Here is a 5688-nt window from a genome sequence, read left to right as displayed (position 1 = left end):
GCGGGGGAAAGGGGAGGGCTGCCCCCACCTGCCACAAGTGGGTGATATTCATGTATAAACAGGACACACATAGGGCAATTGGAGCCTTTTTATTGCCCTTGGAGTTCCCTGCTTTTGGAGGTCGCCTTCTGTTGCCACAGGGTCCTGGGGCCAGGTGCCAAGCAGCAGCAGCAGTAATAGCTGGTTTAGTTGGTGGATGGCTTAGCCCACTCAACGTTGAGGATGAGGTGGTCGTAGCCAAAGCCGGACACTCCGGCAATGGCGCGGGCAGCGTCCTCACGGCGGTGGAAGCTGATGAAGGCAAAGCCCTTGGACTGGTCGGTGGTCTTGTCCTTCGCCAAGTAGATGTGGGAGATGTAGCCAAAGGGTCTAAGGAGCTCTTGCAGGTCTGTCTCACTGGTGTCCTCTGACAGGTTGGTGACGCGAATGGTGGCATTGTCATCGGCTCTGCGGTTGGGCTGCATGGACTCCCCACGGCAGCTGGCCCCATCCCGCAGGCTCGGTGGCACGTACTTCCCTGTCTTGTTCTGGGCCGCCTGCACAGGCTCCAGCTCTCCAGGCAGTTTCTCCTTCTCACCGGTGGACAGGCCGAGTTGCTCAGCCAGCTCCTTCTGCGTGGGCCCCAGCGTGTCCTTGTAGGGATAGCGGGTGGTCCAGTGGTCGCCCTTGCAGATACGGCAGGACACGATCTTTTGGCCCTTGAGCTTGTTCATTGGGTCCTCCTCCTCCTGGCAGTTCAGATCCTCCTTGCTGGTGATAAAAATCATGGACACATCATCGCTGACTGTGGTGGTGGCCACATTGGGTCCTGGTGGGTCAAACTCCGAGTTCCCAAACTTCTTCCAGTTCTTCCTCCTTGCAGCTGCCTTTGAGGCCTTCCGGGTCTCGATTCTGAAGGTGTGGACAATCTTGAACTTCTTGCCATCTTCATCTATCTTGTACTCGGTTACTGTCTTGATGTTCCCATTGATGACCTCCTTGGGTACCAGAAGTGGAGCTCCTGGCAGCACCTCGGGCTCTGGGCTTGTGTCGCCAGTGGCCAAAGGGATCCCATTGAGGAGCTTGCTGGAGACACATTTGTCATCCTCTACCTCCTCTACCTGGTCGGCCCAGCTGGGCTTCGAATCAAAGTCTCCGGTGGGCATTGCAGAACTCCTCCACGCAGCCCAAGCCTGGGCCAGAGGCCAGAGTTATACTTTTTTTTTTTTTTTTTTTTTTTACCATAAAGTTTAATTATGGCTCAGAAAAAAAGTGAGTAAATAACTTTCTTTGAAAAAATATATTGACACTGTGTAGATTGCAGTTATGGGAACAGCTGGTAAGTTAAATTACCCTATTTTCTATTCTGAAAATGACAGAAAGTCCCATTTCCAGTCTGATTATAGAGATGCATGTGCCCAAAATGGCTGAGAATAAATATCATAAGAGAGGAAAACGCTGTAGCCCTAGCTGGTTTGGCTCAGTGGATAGACCATCATCGACCTGTGGAGTAAAGGGTCCCAGGTTTGATGGCAGTCAAGGGCACATGCCTGAGTTGCGGGCTCAATCCCCAGTAGGGGATGTGCAGGAGGCAGCCTACTGATGATTCTCTCTCATCATTGATGTTTCTATCTCTCTCCATCTCCCTTTGAAATCAATAAAAATATATTTATTTTTTTAAAAAAAGGAAGGCAAAAACTGTAAATCTATGGCATGCTATAGACTCCAAGAAAAAGTCTTAGAAATACCCAAAGTGGTGACAAGAAACATTTGGCTGGCATTTGGAGTTCTTTTCAGTCATCTTTGCCTTTTGCTCCGTGTTTAAAGAAGCCTGTGTAATTTCAATGTAATTGAAATTTCCCATTTTGTCAATAGACGTTTGTCTGTACAGCTCCTCCACTTCCTCCATGAATCTACCTCCCATTTGCTGTCAGCAGCCCTCAGGTAATTTCCCTGAATGGTGCCAGTCACTTCTTCATCAGAGCAAGTGAAAGCATTTCTGATGATATCTTCTGGATCTGTGCTGTTTAATTCTCACCAAACATCCTGAGGAACATGGTGAAATGTATGGGACCTGGAGCCTCATTCATCATGGCAGCTAGATATTCATCGGTTGGATCGTTCCCCATGGAGGCAAGCATATCATGTAAATCTTCCTGGTCAATGAAACCATCTCTGTTCTGATTAGTCATGTTAAACTCCTGAACCTGTGATTGATCAAACATGGCTAACAAATTGGATGTTTCCCACTGCGGGTACTTCTTGGTGGTCTTGGTCTGTGCCCTTTTGCTCAACATGGTGGTGGTTAGATCCCTGCACTGCCACTTCAGTGACCCTTCTACACCCAGAGTTGCTAAAATACAACGCTTCCAGCCTCCCCTTAGCAAACTAGAAAAAAGCTCAGTCACCATTCTCAGCCAACAGAGTGGGCCTGACTTGATGGAAAGGTGATGGGGGCGCAATTTTGACCCAGTGCACAGGAAGGAATATACAGCAGTGACTTAGAACATATGGTAACGTGTGGTGACTCGTTGGGTCTGATGTCTGAGTCAAGTGTGTATACATTTTTGGGGGCCAGTTAAGGGTAATCGGGCTGGCAGGGGAAGGCATTTGGGGGCGATCGGGCTGGCAGGGAAGCAGTTAAGCATTGATCAGGCTGGCAGGGGAGTGGTTAGGGGGTGATCAGGCTGACAGGTGAGCAGTTTGAAGCCAGCAGTCCTGGATTGTGAGAGGGCTGTCTGACTGCTGGTTTAGGTCTGGGGCATGTTGTCACCAGCTGCAGCTTGTTTGAGAGAATTTTAGCAAAGTTTAAAGCCTAAGCCAGGACAGTATATTTACATGGAAACGCTGCTGCAAATAGCTTGTGTGGGGCTGCAAATTGGATGGGAAGGGGCCTCAGGGAATCCCCAGGGTGGAGCAAACAGTGTGCACCAGTCTGATGGAGACTCATATAAAGCCCTGTGACAGGGGAGGTCCCAGCACAGGAACAATGACCCCTGTGAGCACTCCCATCTGGGAGAAAGCTGCTTCTGAGTTCCTCCCCCAATGCCAGACAATCCAGTTCTTCCCCATAAGTGTCTGGGTCCCCCAAAGCCGTCTGCTGCTGGGAGTTCATGCACTGGCCCTTTAAGAGGGACACCTGGGTCTCCAGCAGCCTCTGTGTCCCTCAGCCACAATCCTCACTGATCTTTACAGCCTGTAGTGAGGACTTCTCTTCCCAGTTTTGGGACCCTGGGCTGGGGGTCTGATGTGGGGCCGGGACCCCTTGCTCCTCATGGGTGGCCTCTCAAGGATGTAGTTTTGGCAAATGAGTACAACAATGAGTGAGAGGCAAAGAAGTGGAGGGTGTATTGGAGAGTGGTCATGATTGATCATGGTATACAAAGAAGTTGGTTAAGGAAGAAAAAGAGGACATCCAGGTGAAGGAGATGGTGGTATCAGCTTATGAATGGTCATGATGACTCCAAATTGATGTGGTTCTCATATCAGAGGGAACAGGCTGGAAATATAATAGGTGGTCAGATAGAGGGATGCATGGCAGACTCCAGAGTACTTAATGATTGGTGATGACATGGGAATGAATGCTCAAGGAAGGTGGGATGTTAACATTGGACCTTAAAAAATAGATTTTTTAATTGATTTCAGAGAGGGAGAGATAGAAACATCAATGATGAGAGAGAATCATTGATCAGCTGCTCCTACATGCCTCACTCTGGGGATTGAGCCCGCAACCTGAGCATGTGCCCTGATCGGAAATGAACCCAGGACCTTTCATTCTGCAGACCAACGCCAAACCAGCTAGGGCATCATTGGACTTTTTAAGGGAACTGAGAAGCCAGTCTATTGGATCATTTATGTCAATGTTTCTTAATCTTTAGTATTAATCAGCATTACATGAAAAACTAATTAAAACAGGTTGCCAGATGCCACCCCCAGAGTTTCTAGGTAGAATGTGATTGCTTTTATTTCTAAGTTTTCTAGTGATGCTGCTGCTGCTGCAGTCCAGGGACCATATTTTGAAATCCACTGACCCATATGTATATTGAAATTGCCAATAATTAAGATAGCAGTTTAGATTTGCAGTGAACAGGAGAAAAAAAATAAAGAAGAGTGGTTGGTAGAAAACTACCAACAATCAGGGACAGAGGGTATACAGGGGCGGGCAAAAGTAGGTACATTAGCAGCCATCATTACTTAAAAAACAAATCACAAGTAAGGATATGAAATAATGACAATAAAACAAATAACACAAATAAATAAGACAGTAATTAATAATACAATAAGCTGTTTCATGAACTCACAACTGTAAACCTACTTTTGCCCCTCTGTATAACCAGATAATGACAGTTAACCTGGGAATATTTATGGAGTGGTTAGCTGTGTGGTTGAAACAGTGGTTGGTAGCAAAAGAGATTAAGGCAACACCAAAGGCAGATTGTTGAGGCCTTGCAGGTCAGTATTTTATTAGAATCAGGGTCTTTTATTTGGTGAGCAGGTCTAGTGTCAATATCTGTTAAGGGAATCTCTGCAGGAATTGCAACTTTATTCATCTCAAGAATGATCACAATTGTAGCAATTTATATTCTGATAATTAGGAAATATTAAGTCCTACAAAGCTAGATATCACTTTACATTAAGATTAGGTAAGCTGAGACAACCAAGATGGCAGCATAGGTAAACACCTGAACTTGCTGCCGTGCACAACCACATTAAAACTACAACTAAAAGACAAAATGACCCCAGAAGACAAAACAAATATCCAGAACTATGGGAAGTCTGGCTGAGTGGAAATTCTACAACTAGAAGGAAAGAGAAAAGCGCATTGAGTCCAGTAGGAGGTGCAGAGGTGTGCAAGTGTGGAGGTACAGAGGTGCGCATGAAAGGGGCTGGCAGCTGGGTACGCTGTTGTCTTTTTCAATCAGGTGGGAGATATAAGTGCCCGACTGCTTGAACTCCAGTTTCGGGTGAGAATTTGGGGACCCAGACTCATATGGAGAGAAACTGGACTGTCTGGCATCGGGCTGGAACGTGAGCGCGACTTTCTCGCAGAGGTGCTTGTAGCGGTCCTTGTTCCTGCACAGGGCTGCGGGACACAGACCCCAGGACCGCTCCGAGGCAGAGCAGACTGGCAGCCATTGTGGTTTGCTCCACCCTGGTGATTCCCTGAGACCCCGCCCCACCCAATTTACAACCCCACACAAGCTGTGTGCAGAGGCTTTTGCATATGAATGGCCTGGACTTTCTCTGCCTAAAAACCTGTCAAACTGTAGCTGGGTCAGAGAACCCCAGAGCTTCTGAAAGAAGGCATAAGGTCTGTCAGCAGCCTGCATTACTTCACAGCTGTGCCTCATCTGGGCACCCCCAAACCCCAAACAAAGAGGAGGAATCTGCAGATCTCTGTAGCTCCTGCTGGGTGGCTTCAGGCAGTGGCTGACTTTGCACCTCCTTGGAGATCCAAGAGCTAGTCTACCCAGTGATCAGAGTGAGACCATCCAGATTACAACTCTTCACATCGATAAGAGACACACTCAGGGGGCAGACTCAGTGAGCGCCAAAGCCCCTCTGAAGCCGGTCCTGACCCACAAGAGTGTTTCCAGCATAAAAGTTCTCCCACAGTAGACACAACTGATTCTCACAGCCAATTGGCCTGGAGATCAATTCCTCCCAGTGATACCTACAACAAGGCTTAACTACAACAAGACTGAGCAT

The 5688-nt window shown here is 47.7% G+C and overlaps 2 pseudogenes across 1 annotated transcript; both read right to left on the bottom strand.

Annotated features, from left to right (window-relative positions):
* Positions 1–70: 70 nt before the first annotated feature.
* Positions 71–1183, bottom strand: LOC102754986 (annotated as a pseudogene). The gene has a single exon (XR_001513498.1). The product of XR_001513498.1 is annotated as a eukaryotic translation initiation factor 3 subunit G pseudogene (transcript).
* A 589-nt stretch (positions 1184–1772) lies between these two features.
* On the bottom strand, positions 1773–2344 carry LOC102754708 (annotated as a pseudogene).
* Between the last annotated feature and the right edge of the window lie 3344 nt (positions 2345–5688).

Source organism: Myotis davidii, unplaced genomic scaffold, assembly GCF_000327345.1.
Source record: "Myotis davidii unplaced genomic scaffold, ASM32734v1 scaffold97, whole genome shotgun sequence".
Classification (NCBI taxonomy): domain Eukaryota; kingdom Metazoa; phylum Chordata; class Mammalia; order Chiroptera; family Vespertilionidae; genus Myotis; species Myotis davidii.
The sequence above is the reverse complement of the archived record's forward strand: the minus strand, read 5'-3'. Positions and strand labels throughout refer to the sequence as shown.